General features: G+C 46.1%; 1 non-coding gene across 1 annotated transcript; it reads right to left on the bottom strand.

Annotated features, from left to right (window-relative positions):
* Positions 1-13,717: 13,717 nt before the first annotated feature.
* Trnaa-ugc lies at positions 13,718-13,790 on the bottom strand. The gene has a single exon. It is a non-coding gene; the product is annotated as a tRNA-Ala (tRNA).
* Positions 13,791-16,898: the final 3,108 nt, after the last annotated feature.

Here is a 16,898-nt window from a genome sequence, read left to right as displayed (position 1 = left end):
CCAATTCCGTCGCATCTATCATAAGGAACAATCTTGCAAAAACAAATCCTTGTATATTCCACACCTGCAGATTGTCCCCACAACATAAAATTGCAATTCAAAACATGACTAGCCGCGGCTCTTGTCCAAACAATAGGACTTTTCTTGCCTATGTACAAGCTGCACATCAAACTAAAGCAGCAATCGTGAACAAGACCAGGAAAGGCCCAATGACACCCAAGTTGCGTGACAAATGGACAGGACTATGCATAATAGAAAAATGACAACTCTCCCATTCAACATGGCCATACATAAAAATACAAAAACAAATGATTTTGAAATTAGACATTCACTAATATAGCCCGGTGGCCTGCGACCCAGCCTTAAAAAAGTAATACCAAAAGTGCTTGACACTCGGTTTGCACTGCACAAATAAAACTTTCTTCGCACCTGTAACACATATCTAATAAAATGCAAAATTAATGCTAAACGCATGTTTAAATTTATACTATCCTTTAAACTTCACCAGTTGTGCCCCAGAGACGCAAGTTTGGAGCCTAACTCTGTCTAAATTCCGGTTAATAAAGCGTATATGCCAGCAGAGACGTACTCTGCAAAACATCTTTAAAAACTTCGTATGGCACTCCTTGGTGCAAAACATAAAACTGCTGACGTCCACGAGTTTGGCATACAAAACACTACAGACATTACGAAGATGCGCCACTCTTTCAATGACAGAAAGGAAGTGCAACTCAAGCTGCTGGATGTATCTGAAGGCAGCTTCTGATGGCACGGTCAGGTTTCTAAAAAGCTTGCCCGGGATGTGGTACGCTTTAAGCATTGTAAAATACTGATGAGGGCCGTACAGGGTGTCATGCTCATTCTTCAGCAATTCTGAACATGAACAACCTGGCGCAGTCTTCTCAGCAAAAAGTTTTATAAAAAATCCCGCGACATAGTATGTTGCAGATTCATCAATGATGTGCGAGTCGTCATGTGCCGCCAGTTCCGCAATGTTGTCTAGCGGAGGAAAGTTGTCAGGCGGTACACAATCAACAATATCTGCAAGCGATTCACTTTGATGCGAAAATGGCGACAACTCCTGAAGGAGCCCAGACCCGTCGTCTTCAACATTACCCTTTTCTGAAAGCTTGAAAAGCTTCTGAATCCCAATGTGCTTCAGCCCAGAAGTGAACTAAGACACATTGGGATTCGTATTGTAGCCTTGCTTCTGCCTAATACGCCCAAACATGTTTTCAAGCGGATCTTGCTGAAGGCGCCGAGTCAGCAGAAACTGGAAATCATAGTTATGAGAAACATCTTCCCAGAGCAGCAGAATGGCTTTAATATTGACTTGCCAGCCTATCATGGTTTGTGGCTGGCGTCTCCCCTCAAACCTCCACGCTGCAATCCAAGGAAGCTGCTTCTCAAGGAACTCAACTAACTCCGAATTTCCCTTCCGAATTCCATGTCGCACCTTTCGCTTTGTTTTTTTTTTTTTTTTTTTGCACCTCGAACTGTTTAAACAGTCAAAAACCTTGTCCATCCGATCGCAAAAGTATGCCGTAGACATGGCTGCCTCTGGAAGTTCTTTTGCGTACACAAGAGACAACAGTGCGAAGCATACCGAGGCGCTCAGCACCTGTGTGGCCCGTTTGACTTTCATGTTATTAAAAGGCTTTTGGTAAATGTGCCGGTCAGTCAGCTTTGGTGCCAATCGCAGCCGCATCTCATGTGTTGAATGGTATAACTGTACTATGTACGACCAATCCACAACTTCATTTTCGACGTGAACGCTGTGCGCTTGCACATTGTTGCGAGTTTTTTATTAGGTGTGGAACGTCGAAAATGAAGTAGATACGTTCATTTTTTACAGCAGAATATGGCTGACTGACCAACACTCCCAACTGATTTGCCAAGCTGACGTTGGAGGCCCCTTGGTCGCATGTGACAGCCTTTACAGAAATTATGATGTCCTTTAGCTGTTCAAACAGGGATGTCAGGAAGTTACGAAGTACGGTCGATGGCGTCGATGTATGCCCAATAGTGTAGGCGACAGGCTGAACCCACCACTTAGAAATACCAGAGAGTAGGACAACCAAGGCTCGGTCTGCTATTGTGGAAGTGCGTTCGATGCCATCGTCTGTATATCCTTGAGCGACATCCTGAGTGACATCATAGGCCAAGCTCCTTTTTAGGACCATCTCGTCAAAGACGAGGGTAAAGACTCGGTCCCGTTCATTCCACGACTGCGTCTTGGTTGAGATAGACGACATTATTCCTGGAATAATTCCGGGTGTCATTTTGATATTACACAGCCACCTTTTCAGGGAGCGCCGAGGAGGCAGTGTGAAATGTGCGGACAAAAATCGGTACGCTTGCGGCCCACAAAACTTTAAGTGCAAGGCAAACTTTTTTAGCCATAGCGGAAATCTTTTTCCCTGCCCTTCGACCTGTTTCACATGACTTAACACCAGCTGTAATACCTCCTCAGTGACATGAGGGCGAATAATGGCGAGGGCTTCCGTAGCTGTCTGAGGCGCCTTCTGCTCTTGCTTCCGCAGTCTTGTGATGACCTTCCTGTAGCGCGAGACCTTGGCTTGAAGACGCTTTATGACGCCCTTAGGTCTCACTGCTGACTTGCGGAAACTGGGCGTGGAAGCGCGTGAAATAGCTAGAACCAAGAAACAGAATATTAGCCAGCTGACAAACAATATATGTGGCCATAGATTTGATCTTGTACACTCAACTCTGCATTATATTTATATAATGTGAAAAATCAACACCACCTTATATGTTTGAGTCTTAAACGTTTAGGCCATTAATGCCTGTTAACTAAAGATATACAGAAGCAATACCAACTTTCCATTTGCTCAGAAGAATCTTACTGATGAAAAGCATAGAGGCATCCACATAAGCAAAGAAAATTGGACACTTACAAGCCTCGGCTGATTCAGAGCTGGCAGAGGAGAATGGTGTCACTGGGCTGAGGTCTGACGGCATGCCGTACGGCGTGCTGGCCTCCGCCAGATCTGCAAGAAGTTGGTTATCAGAAACAAGTTGTTGCTTCAAACAGAGTCGCTGCCTCACCGTGAGCTGCCCTGGACAGGGTGACCGGCTGGCTGTCCGAAGGCGTGCCGTGCGAGGTGCTGGCCTCCGCGAGATCTGCAAGAAGTTGGTTATCAGAAACAAGTTGTTGCTTCAAACAGAGTCGCTTTCTCACCATGAGCTGCCCTGGACAGGGTGACCGGCTGGCTGTCCGAAGGCGTGCCATGCGAGGTGCTGGCCTCCGCGAGATCTGCAAGAAGTTGGTTATCAGAAACAAGTTGTTGCTTCAAACAGAGTCGCTTCCTCACCGTGAGGTGCCCTGGTCAGGGTGACCGGCTGGCTGTCCGAAAGCGTGCCGTACGACGTGCTGGCCTCCACGAGATCTGCAAGAAGTTGGTTATCAGAAACAAGTTGTTGCTTCAAACAGAGTCGCTTCCTCACCATGAGCGGCCCTGGGCAGGGTGACCGGCTGGCTGTCCGAAGGCGTGCTGTGCGAGGTGCTGGCCTCCATGAGGTCTGCAAGAATCTGACTATTAGAAACAAGATGAAGTCACCTGCAATTAACAAAATGTTGGACACGACAGCAGCAGTGTTGGGGGTGTAACACAGCAGTCAACACGTTCTGGACATTGAAACAAAACATTTCTAGATTATGGGAAGGTTCGGAGCTAAGGAAGCTCCAAACCAATGGCACTGAGACTAAGTGAACACACGATATTGTGATGCAGATGCGCAAACATGACGCGATCGCCTAAACGTGACCATACCGCTGATGCTAGATAGAAATAAGAGTAATGTCAGAGCTTACGAAGCAATAAAAGTAGAGTTACATGTAAACCAAGTTTTTCTACTTATATATTTTGCATACATCGGGAAGTGAATAAAGCATTACCACGGCATATCACACACTGCCAGTGTTCCAGGGGAAGAACACTGGGCACTGCTGTTTTTGTGAGCCTCGTTAGTCTAGGGTCCATGAAGTCGTGTACAGTGAAGTTGCCGCTGCACACGTAGTAGCTCGCATATAGGCGCGCCGCCGGTTTGTCCATGAGGTCATGTCTCTTGGCGTACTCGACCCACGCCTTAGACCTGTGACATATAGTAGAGGTATATAAATGCCTGAAGATGACTTGGACATTAAAGTGCCAGAGGCGGTTAATACATAGGCCATCGCTGTTTAACAGGAATGCCTCTGTCCCTTTATCACAGATATATAATTTTACTTGTTCCTTCGAAGTTATAGGATGTCACAAAAAGAACAGAAATGTTCAATGACAACTATTTTTGTTAATGATATATTCAGTGAAGTGATACGTCTGTGCTGATGTGAAGGCAAACACACAGTAGTGTCCTATACATTCGTTTCTCATAAGTACAGGCTATTTGCGAGATTACGAAGTACAGTTTTAAGAAAAATGAAATACATAACAATTCTACGGCTGGTAAGTGACTGTGTTACTTAACCACCTTAGTGTAGTTTGAGCAAAACTTGGTACTGCGAGTACTCCAGAGCTCTGGTCCTTCGTCTCGCCTGCACTGTTTTTAATCATCACTATGCAAAAGAACTCGCCCAAGTTTTTCCATTACTACAGCTTTGAAACTAGTTTTGAAGAAACAAACTTTCCGTTTTTTCGCTTTGAGAGCTGAACAGTCATCCAGTAAGTTTTTAAAACAAAGACAGATGGAAACCATGGCTACCTGCTGTCCCGTGGAACCCGGAAAAACTTTGTTCCCGGTTTCTTGCACGTTCTTCCGTTGTTACCGCTCCACGCTACGCAGCAGTAGCTACCGTAGCTGGGCATTTCGACGGCGTGCGCTGCAGTAGAAAATTTACAAAATTGGCGCCGTGAGATTCCGATATGCCTGCGAAAAGGGAGCTGGTCATGACACAATAAACTGCACTAATATACAAAGCACAAGGTCAAGTTCGTACTGTATAAATCACGAGGTAACCACGGTGCACAAACAGCGCCCTTAAATAAATAGGATGAATTACATGTTAGTATAGACCAACTCGGATGACGTGAAACCAATGCTTCGGCGCCTCATGATACTATGGTTCCCTATGGTACTCCAGCATACTCCAGCGCGCAGGGTGCACCGAATTACGCAGATGATCGGATGCCTTGCTCACCTGTGATTTCATTTCTCTGAGCTGGCTCTTCTCGACCAGATCAAATTAAAAGCCTGGTGCTGCGGCATGTACTTTCAACATTATCAAGGAGGAAACCTCACGCAAAGAGCGAAAAACCCGTGCGAGTAGAATGAAACCACACCACATTGAGCGGAGTGTCTCAGGACCTCTCTTTGGCGTCACCGACTCTCGGCCCCCGCAGAAACTGTGTGCTCCATTTCACCGTAAGTGCCAGGAAAGAAACAACTACGAGAGAGAGCTCGAGGCTTTAAATGAGCATGTAACGCACGCGCGTTTGAGAAGTGAAAGCTGGAATCAGCATCGCTGAAGACAACGCGCACGTGTTTGCAGCGTCAGACGCTTCTGCCCTGCTGCATTTCACGCTATGACAGCTGATAGAACAGTGAAGAGCGGCGAGCCCGAAAGACGCTGACGCCCAACAGACCTGTGAAACACTCCTCAAGTGGTTGCGTAATAGTGTTTTGAAATGGCTCACCTTTTCCACGAGGTGAACACCGAGAAATCCACAGCAGGCAGACCGGGCAGGGCGCCCGAGCCGCCGAGCCCAACACCCAGGCTGCTGTAATGGCGGCGTTTTGCTCAAGCGGAAGTCGCAATCATTGGAATATTTTTCTCTAACCTTCGAAGCTACTAATAATTTTAAAAGCTTCTAAATTAAGATAAAACAATTTATGAACGGTGAAATATAACAAATGTATAAATAATTAGGCACCTTGGCGCCAGCTGGCGGCTGCCGTGAAACCTACTTCCTGGGCCGCGATAGGGTCCGAGTGGCCACTCTTTACGTTCAACTATATTACTCTATGGCCACTCCGACTGTTGGACCTGAGCGGCGACTTGGAGCAAGCATGGAAGATTTGGTACGAGGAATTCACATCGCACTCTACGGCTACAGGCCTCAAGACTCGAGACCCAGCAGTACAATCGGCCACATTTCTCGTCATCATTGGTGAGGACGCAAGTCGCCTCTATCATACATTCACGTCTGCAAATGAGGCGGACCGACACGACCTGGACACTCTGATAGAAAAGTTTCACGCGCAGTGCAAGTCGACAGTGAACTAAACGTTCCGGGAGTTCGTTTTTGGAATGCGAAATCAGAAACCAGGAGAGAAGTTCGACGACTGGCTGACGGAGCTACGCACGCTTGCTGCGGACTGCGACTTCGGGTCACTGCACGACAGGATGTTGCGCAGTCGAGTCATCCTTAGAAGACTTTACAATAAAAGTACACCAAAAACTCACGAACGAAGATCCAACGTTGGAAAAGGTGATCCAGCAATGCAGAACGGCAGAAAAAGGTGCTGAACAGTTTCGAGAGATACAAGCGGCTAAGGCTGCAACAGCGACGCCAGAAGTGCGCGCGCTTTCAGGAGGAAAGCAGTGTTCTCAGTGCGGGTACACCACTCACACAAGTGGAGCATGCCCAGCAAAAACAGCCAGATGCAAGGGATGTGGATGCAAGGGATATTTCGCGCGGATGTTCCGTACGACAAAAAAACAAGGTTTCCGGAAGTCTAAACAGAAAACTGCTCACCAGAATGTCAGGCAGCTGCATGAACAGGACATTGACGATGATGACACTTTCGTGATTAGTGCTGTAGAACACTCAACGAAAGCCTAGGAAGCGGAAGTGTTCATTGAAGGTCAGCCTGTGAACTGCCGAGTTGACATAGGGCGGACTGTTGTGTAATCTCTGAGAGACAGCTTCACATTCTAACCAAACGTTCAGCTCGAGAATGCAGTGTACGCCTTAGTACGCCTTTGGGCGTGTGCATACTGCAAATGGCAAGAGCACTTTGCACGTGCAGCTCAAGGGGTGTGTGTCGGACGTCGACTTCTACGTTGTAAAACAGGACGTGCCTACGACTCTGAGTGGTGTGGTATCGGAACAACTACAGCTCCTTCGGTGAGTTGCATCCCTCCAACCAAAGAAACGTGAAATACAGTATGAAGTTAAAGCCAGACGGGGAAGGTGTAGTTCACCAGCCAAGAAATGTGCCTGCAGCGATTAGGAATGATCTAAAAAAAGAGCTGGATCGAATGCTTGAAAAGAAAATCATCGCACCAGTGTCGGAACCTACTAAGTGGGTTCATAAGATCGTAGTGGTAAGAAAAAGAAAAGTGAAAGCCGTTTACAACTCCCTGTAACGCCGAATTAGAGCGCAGCTCTTGAGGAGGAGGATGGAAGGGTACTGAGGGGAGGGTATAGCCCTCCTCCTCACCTCCTTATCCTCCTCCTCCCCTCATTCTTGAATCTCCTCCGGGGGGTGGGGGTGGGGGGGGGGCTACGTGACCTCGGGGGCGGGGGGTCACGTGACCTCGGGGGGGGGGGGGGGGGTCACGTGACCTCGGGGGAGGGGGTCGCGTGACCTCGGGGGAGGGGGTCGCGTGACCTCGGGGGGAGGCTCGCGCGGTGCATTATGGGATATTTCCCATAATGCACCGCACTGTTACGCCGATGCCGACGACGACGGCGACGCCGCTCAAACCGGAAACGGGCGCCTAAGAGCTGCGCTCTAAAAACAACGGCAAGGTGCGTATTTGCATGGATCCCCAGACACTCAACAAGGTCCTACTACGGGAGCATTTCTTGCATGCTAACCTTATAAGATATCTCAACACGCGTGCATAAGGCGAGGTATTTCTCAGCTCTGGATGCCTCTACAGGGTTTTGGCGAATTCAGCTGGATACGAAAAGCTCCTACTCGTGCACCTTTGCAACCCCTTCTGGACGCTACCGTTTCCTCAAGATGCCCTTCGGCATCTCAGCTGCACCTGAGGTTTTCTAGAAGGCAATGCTTCACGTCCTCGAGGGACTTGAGGGCGTTGAGGTAATAATAGACGACATTTTGGTATGGGGAGAAACTGTACAACAGCATGATGAAAGACTGCAGGCAGTACTACAGCGTTGTAGGGACGTCAACCTGACGTTGAACAAGGCAAAATGCAAGTTCCTGCAGACCGAAATTAGATACCTGGGGCACATCTTCTCAGACAAGGGCCTACAGGTGGACACAGGGCGAGTGAGTGACATCCTCAGCATCACAAGGCCACAAAATACCAAAGACTTAAACAGTTTTCTTGGAGTCATCACCTATGTGAACAGGTTCCCTCCCCACATGGCGGAACTTGGTGCTCCACTGCGAAAACTCCTGAAGAAGGACGTGTTGTGGAGTTGGGCAAGCACCACGAGAGCAGTTTCTATGCACTTCGGGAAGCGCTGATAAAAGTCCCTGTGTTGCGATTTTATGACAAGCAGGAGCTTCTCACTCTTTCAGTTGATGCCAGCTCTCATGGATTAGGAGCGGTCCTACTACAAGGAGGTCAACCTGTGGCCTGCTCGTCACGGTCTCTAACAGAGGCACAAGTGTGTTATGCGCAAATTGAAAAGGAACTCCTTGCCATCGTTCACGGATGCACACGTTTCCTCGATTACATCTTCGGACGAACCGTCTAAGTTGAAAGTGACCACAAGCCACTAGAAGCCATCTTCCAGAAGCCACTGAACCAGTGCCCGCTTCGACTGCAAAGGATGAGGCTAACCTTGCAGAAGATGACATCCAGGTAAAGTACAAACCTGGCAAGAAACTCTACGTAGCTGACACCCTATCGCGATATCCATTAAGTGGATTGTACCACGAAGACTATGAGGTGAACACACTAGAAGTCCTGCCAGTCACAGAGAAGAAGCTGGAGGAGTTGCGGGGGGCAATCGTGGAAGATGAAGACAAAGATCCTGCTACAGTACGCAGAGACTGAGTGGGCAAACGACAAGATGCAGGTTCGTGAGAGTTTGCGATCATACTGGCCCTATCGGGACGAGGTCCATACTGAGAAAGGACTTTCTGCTTCGTTCCAACCGGCTAATAATTCCAATAAAACTTCGACCAGAGATGCGCCGCCTTCTGCACGCATCACATGGGGGCATCGAGAAGACCAAACACAGAGCCTGAGAGGTACTGTATTAGCCAGGACTGAACTGTGACATTGAGGAAACGATACAACATTGCAAAGTCTGCAAGAAGTACCAGCACCAACAATCTCGCGAGCCTCTACGGAGTCATCCAGTCCCAACGCGCCCCTGGCAGAGCATTGTTATGGATATATTTCAACGTTCAGGGAAGCACTACTTGATAGTAGTGGACTATTATTCCTTTTTCTACGAAGTCCACCTCATGAACAAGAGAAATGCATTAAGTGTACTCAACGGCTGTGCAGCTACCTTGTCTCTACATGGACTGCCACTGCAAATCATCACGGACAACGGCCTTTCGTTCAACAGTTCCGTCTTCGCCAGCTATTGTGAACAGCACATTATCTCTCATGTGACGTCAAGCCCTTACTACCCAAGATCAAATGGGATGGCGGAGAGAAGAGTGCCGGAAGCAAAGAAGTTGATGAACACGCATCGTTTTTCGACTCAGGAGTACTATGACGCACTGCTGGAGTGGCGCAACACACCAGGGGACGGAATTCTAAAATCTCCGGTACAGCGCCTCATGAACCGCCACACGCGAGCAAAAGTTCCCGCACATCCAAGCTTCTTGCAAAAGAACTCACCGGATCAAGGAACAGTAACAGAAAAACTACTCGACCACAAAAAAGAAACAAGCAAAGTACTACAACAGGGAACCGTACCACTGCCTGATCTCAAGCCATGAGAACCCGTGTACGTCAGAAATCATGCAAGCCACCAGTGGGCACCAGCCATCATCCTCGCAAGAAAAGTCTCGCTCGTGCATTGTTCAGGATGAGGAGGGACTGTTACATAGAGGAATAGGGTTGTGCTGCGACAGAATACCAAAAGAGCAAAACCTCCTGCGCGATACGCTGACCCAAACTTCACGACTTACGAAAAAAGAGAAAAGGGGAGATGTAATATAGTACCCATAGAGGGCGCCCCAAGCAGGGAAAGTCGGAAAGCGACGACGAGAACGATCACGTGACGCGGTTGTGGACCGGGTAGGCGTTGACATCGCATGTACCATGGAACGTCATTAAACCACGAATATTACAGAAAGGTCAAATATATATTATTGTGTCCTAGTGGTATTGACTTATTGCAGTGAACAGATTGTGAAAGAAATTAAAGTGTTTATTACCTCAAAATTCTTAGCATTTATTTCCAAAATGAATAGTACCAGCAGACTAGATAAAATGATCTGTTATCAACTTACAAATTTCCTTGCAAAATAAATTGTGAAAAATTGTCACAATGAACGAACAAACAATGCCTCTTGGCTCAATAATAAAATCCTCATACGAGATAAGTGTTGATAAAAAAAAAATCTAACCTATAGTTTGTCACCAGTGTTGGACAAAATGCTCGATAAAAGTATTTAAGTTACTCAAGTCATGCTTCATAAAGTATTTAAAATACTACTGAAGTTACATTCACTGTAAAGTATCTTGAGTAAAAATACTTGGAAGTGTAATTCAATTACTTTTGAAGATGCTTTCACATTGCGTAATTTGTATCGACGTCAGCGGCAAACAATATTGCAGTCGCGCGAATCTGGTTTTATTGGATGGTTTATTAGCATGCAACAACACAAAACGGAAAACATACAAACAAAAAAATACACCGTAGGCCTACTTTATGCAGTCCAACCACAAGGAGCAGGATATCACTGATACATGTTACAAAACATTTTTGGGACAAAAAAATAAAAAAAGAAAGAGGTCGCTTTAGCTATTTGCAGCTTTAACTACCTATAATGGGCGCGCTGGTGCCCATCAAAATGGCTGCCACCTGGATGATCGTCGTAGAACAGCAGTAAGAGGCGGTGTCTGCGACGCGTAATTAATTCTAGTTTTGCTTTATACGAGCAGCCTTAGTTTATTTTTTTCCCGCCAGGAAGGTCTAGATAAGCACATTTCTTGTGAAGCCGATCGTCCATAAGCTAGGGAGCGAGATTCTCACATCCCGGTACCACCGTTGCTGAAAGTTGCGAATAGTGACATTGCTGAATATCACGTCCTGTGGCGGACCTTAGGCGCATCGTTTAACTACAATTCATATACCCTATATGGGGATTAACTATAAACGAACTTGAGATACGGAAATGAGTGAATGGATAACATAGAGTGCCCACATAATAGCCATGGCACTCGTCGCACCTTCTTCTATTAGGTTGCGTTCAGTAAGGAACTCGACGTTTGGAGACGCTTTTTTGGCATTTTGAGAGGTCATCCTTCTCGTAGTTAGTTTCCTGTCCGGTTCTCTGCTTATGAAAGTTCGCTTATTGACAGTGTTCACGAGAGCAGTAAGTGCCGTACTGATGAAAAAAAAAGAAACAAAAAACCTCGACGTTTTGCTGTAGCACAATCAAATGTAGAAGCAAAAAAAAAAAAAAAAAAGAAACCCCAAAAAACATCGTCTTTTTGTGTTTATTTCTCGTTTTCTTCTATTTGTTATTTTCTTGACACTGAAGTCTAGATTGTTGTCGTGGATCGTTTCCTGTTCTGCGTTGCGCCTCAGTGCAGCAATTTTTACATCCGTAAATCATCCCTTCTGTTTGAAATTTTTTTGGGGGGAAACCCTCCTAAAAAAAAGGCGCCTTCGGGAAAGTGAGGAGGAGAACCTTCATTGAACAAACTTTGGTGTGAAATTCGAGTCATATTCGGCGCAAAGGCGATGTTTTCACGAGTAACTAAGTCATCGGAGCTAGCAAAAGGATTTGGTTGCTCGAAAGAATGTTCAAGTTTGCTCGTGCCACGCCCACGCCACTTCATACCGAAAAACTTGAAAAATGATGGAATGTCAAAAATGTATTTCAATGATGAGTACAAGATACTCAGAAATGTAATTAAAATAGAGTATCAAATACTCTCGATCAAAAGTATTCGCAAGATACCAAGATAGAGTATTTTAGATGGGCACAAGTCTTTCTTTCACAGGTTAAGAAACGCGGATCAAGGCGCTCCCGCAAAGCTCTCCGGTCACCATGATTAGTGGTATCATCCTTTCCACTTGCCTCCTCTCCAGAGTTCGCCCTGCTCCAGCGGAAAGAGTCCAGGGCTTTGTGGAGAGAGCCCATCCTGCGTTTCCTATGTTGCAAAAAACTACAGTGATAAATTCTCATGCCACCCCTTCTTGAACTTCGAAAGATCTTGAAGAGATTTTTGGAACTTCTGATTCACCAGAGTCACCTTCCGTAAAGAGCGCCGGGACCCCTTTTCCGGTTCATGCCCACGAGTCGTCTGCAAGAAATGTTACGCTAAAATGTGAGATGGGCCTAGTTGCAGGAAAATTTATAACTTATCTTGACTTATGCTTCGTTAGTGATCCTACCTGGACAAACTAATAAGCTTCTTAGAGCGCAGTGCTTGGGTGCCCGTTTCCGGGTTTCGCGGCGTCGGCGTCGGCGTAACCGCCCCGCTTAAATTTTTTGGAAATTAAATTGGTGTTAAGGTCACGTGATGTCCATTTTCCCGTTAAATTTAGCGGGGAAAATGACGTCACGCGACTGTGTCACGTCACCCATAAACAAATTCAGTTTTTCCGCTAGATTTTGTGGAAATACTGACGTCATGTGACCACAACATCAATCTAAATTGTACGGAGGAGGGGGAGGGGCATACCCTCCCCTACGTACCCTCTCCTCCTCCTCCTCAAGAGATGCGCTCTAATTTCGCGTTACATAAATTTGGAAACGTCTTTCATTTATTTATTTATATATTCAGTACATCTTCAAGTGTTGCAAATATATTCCTCTGGATTGGTCTGTAGTACAGTGAAACCGCCGATCTCGAAAACCATCCGAAGTCGAACATCTCCCAAGGTAGGTCAGGCTCAGTGATTACCCCGACATAGCATATTCCCCGTGACCAACATACCTCATAACTCAAACATCGCTCCCAGTAAAACAATTCGAGTGCATACCATATGTTGTACTAGTTTGAGCTTTCACTACAGTTATGTTTTTGATAGAAGCTGGAATCAAGCTCACAAATCAGCGTCATATTGTTTTAGATAAAATTTACCGGGATAAAATTCTCTCTTTCAGGTTGATTTGAAATAGATTTTATGGCAGAGGTTTCAGTGATGTGATTGGACTGAATCGTTTTGAAGCACCCTTTAAGCAACCAGCAGACCCTTTTGGAGCAGTAAAGAAAAGTTGCAACACAATTACGAATACAATCCCCGGAGGAGGGGAACCAGAGGGACAAAGGACAAACACAAGTCTCCAAGCACAGCTAGGTGACTGGTGCGCGACCGAAAAAAATCCGCCTGGTCCGGGTATCGAACACGGGACCTCTCCACTACAGGTGGAGCGCTCTACCAACTGAGCTAACAAGGAGTTAGACGCCAGTAGAGCAAACGGGCTTTGTCAGCTGCCACCGGTCTAACACCAACAAGGGTGAAGCTTGCAATTTAAGGTTACGAGTATGACGCAATTAAATGCAAATGTGCAAGCGAGCTGGACAAGAATGACGAAAATAATTCCTGGAGAAGGGGAACAAGAGGGACAAAGGACAAACACAAATCTCCGAACACAGCTAGGTGACTGGTGCGCGACCGAAAAAATCCGCCTGGTCCGGGTATCGAACCCGGAACCTCTCCATTGCAAGTGGAGCGCTCTGCCAACTGAGCTAACCAGGGGTTAGACGTCAGTAGAGAAAACGAGTTTTGTCAGCTGCCACCAGTATAACACCAACAAGGGTAGAGCAATCCACCAAAAAAAAGAAAAAAAAATGTAGTGAGTTTTACCTGTAATGGAGAGGTCCCGGGTTCGATACCCGGACCAGGCGGATTTTTTCGGTCGCGCACCAGTCACCTAGCTGTGTTTGGAGATTTGTGTTTGTCCTTTGTCCCTCTTGTTCCCTTTCTCCAGGGATCATTTTCGTCATTCTTGTCCAGCTCGCTTGCATCTTTGCATTTAATTGCATTATACTCATAACATTTGTAACACAAGTTTTTTTTTTCTAATTTGTTGCACTACATGTATTAGGATAAGATTAACTATTGTCTTATCGAATTAAAAGACAGTGCCTTTATCACTTTTTCACTCCTCTGAAACCCCTCCTTACCTTTCATTGCACGTCAGAGAGTTTAATTGCCCCAAACTGTCAATTAGTTGCCAAGGCATTCCTCAGGGCACCAGACACAGCAATAAGAATGTTGTAACAAGCACCATGGTACCATTTTACTAGCGACGTTTTGTTTTATTTCTGTTTTCTTCACGAGCGCGTGAAAGAGCGTCTCCATGCACGAGCTCTTTGGTATTTACAGTGGTACGGCATTTCGTTTCTAGATTTCTCGCTCCATAATTCAAGTGCCAGCTCCTTTAATCAAAGCGTCCCCGAATTTAATCCAGCTATACTCCAGTTGGCACGGTAACAGCAACGCGATGGCGCTCGCTAACACTGTGCGCTTGCTTGTGCAGGTCACGGCGTGCATCCAGACCCTTGGAGCCAGTACGACACTTCCGCGTTCCCAGAAGCACTGTTCAACGACGCATGGGTACAGCTGTGATACTACCAAATACGATATAGCTTCGCCAATACTGGAAACTCCTCCGAAAACACATAGGAGCGGCGGCGAACGTGACAGTGGCGCCTCTAGCAGACTCGGAGTCTACGGAAGCAGTCGTCGCAATGGAAAAGTATAGGCTCCGCGACGTCCTCGAGCTTTGCAAGCCCGGTATCGTCAACCTAACAGCAGAAACAATTTATGACGGTCCGTTCGCTTGCAAAGCGGAATCCACTGATCGCAACTGCAACGTCAATTGAATAACAACGCGCGCATAAACAAAGATAGAGCAGTTTATTTAACGGTCTCAAACGCCTCTCAGGGGATCACACGCGTTTGAAACGCGTCTGGTAAGCGGAAAAAAGGCGTTTAGCTACTCGAACTACGTCGTAATAGTTAAAACATGCAAAAACGACATGTTAATATTACCAGAGCAAGCGCACGAGCTGCTGGAGCATAAAAACAAAACAAAAAGTAAGGATAAAAATGAGCGTGCAAACACTTACCGAACTTTGCAGAAAAAATGGTGTCGCCATTCCCGACGAAAATAAGAAGAAACGGGAAAGAGAAGCGAACAACGGCGAAGAAAACAAAGAAGCTAGCAAAAAACTATTTCAACGACGACGATCGTTGCGGCGCTTATAGAAAAAAAGAAAGAAAAATGGAAAGCAGCAAATGAATAGCTGGTGGTCGCCACCGGTGTTGAGTTCACGACAAACAAAGCGGAAGCAACAGACGAAACTAATGAAAAAAGAAGAAAGCGACCCTTTTTTTTTTAGCTGCTTGTTGTACATTTCTTTATTTGCTTTCGTGGCGTAGGTACGAACTAAAAACAAAACAGGGGAAATAAATAACGTAGTGCAGCTCACACTGCCCGGTAAAAAAGAGTCGCAGAAATGTTTTGGTCGCAGGCAGCAATCTTCTATATGTGCTAGCAGTGAGTAACTTTTTTTTGCTTTCGAATTTCTTTTTCCAGTGACTTTGGCGGGTTGTTCGTTCGCTCGCTTGACGAAGCAGTTTAAAAGTGCATTCAAGTACTTGTTGACGTAGGTGTCCGTAGGTTGACGTAGGAAGCAGAAGAAAGATTTTCCACCAGATCGCACAAACTTGTTCTTGCAATGGTAGGCACCACATCGCACAAACTTGTTCTTGAATGCGGCCGGTTGATCAACAAACGATGACCCGTAGCAGACGTGCCGGCCGGAGTACACAAATAAAATTCGAATAAATATGGGTAACGAGCTTGCACTTCTTAATATATTTAATAAATATCAAGAAGCACGTATGACGATTTTGGATTAGAAACTCAATTGAAGGCGAAAATAGGAGGTTATCGCAGACGACAGTGGAAGAAAACAACAACAACAGCAAAGTCGCAGACGGCCCTCAAAATGCCCGGGCCTGGCGTAGCAGACGAACCGGGGGTAGTAAGCGCTGAAGCGAAGGAAAGGGAGTGAAAACTAAGCCAAACAAAGCAAGGATACGCGATTGTTTACACGTCGGGCAAAAGCAAAAAAAAAGCAAAAAGAAAACAAAAAATATACACAGCAACATATAAGCAGGAGGATGAAACAACGCGGCAGAGTGGCGTCGCCTCAAAAATATAAAAGAAAGAAGACTCAAAAATGGAAAGGGTGGAGACGGTTCAACTTGGTTCAACGGGTGTCGGCCTTTATCGTAGAAGTAAATAAGCAGCGAAGCAGAAGATGTTGGTCGTCCCCGCGCTAACAATCGGAATTTGTGCACTGTAAATAACGTGACTGAAATCATCTTTTTTCGCGGGGCTACGACGCTCTCCCCTTCTTTCTTTGCAAGCGCGAGAAGTCTGCTTTTTTCGTAACTCCGCTTTTGTTAATCTATAATCGCGTCAGATTTGCATATGCACAATGCCTTCTTTCGGAGCATACTGATATCGCCGTAACGTACGTGGTTCGAAATTGACTTCTGCTTCTTCATCCGGAGACGATCTTAACGGGATTAGCCAGCTCGCCTGTTCGACGAAACGGTTATAAGCAAGACACTCATAAGAAATGGGAATTGCAACGACAAAACGAATTGACTGATAAGAATTCCAATAAAGTTGAAACGAAGCTATGTTCTGAAATGTTTGTACGTTTCCCTTTTTCACGAAACAGCGCAAAGGCATACATTCGTGTTTTGCTTGGCTTACATAAGTTGTGACAGAATGTTTTCTTCGGGAGAACTCCGAAATTGCACCCAGAAAGCTGTAACATCTTT

This window comes from Ixodes scapularis, unplaced genomic scaffold (genome assembly GCF_016920785.2).
Source record: "Ixodes scapularis isolate PalLabHiFi unplaced genomic scaffold, ASM1692078v2 PGA_scaffold3__209_contigs__length_174095766, whole genome shotgun sequence".
Taxonomy (NCBI): domain Eukaryota; kingdom Metazoa; phylum Arthropoda; class Arachnida; order Ixodida; family Ixodidae; genus Ixodes; species Ixodes scapularis.
This window is presented reverse-complemented; position numbering and strand designations above follow the sequence as displayed.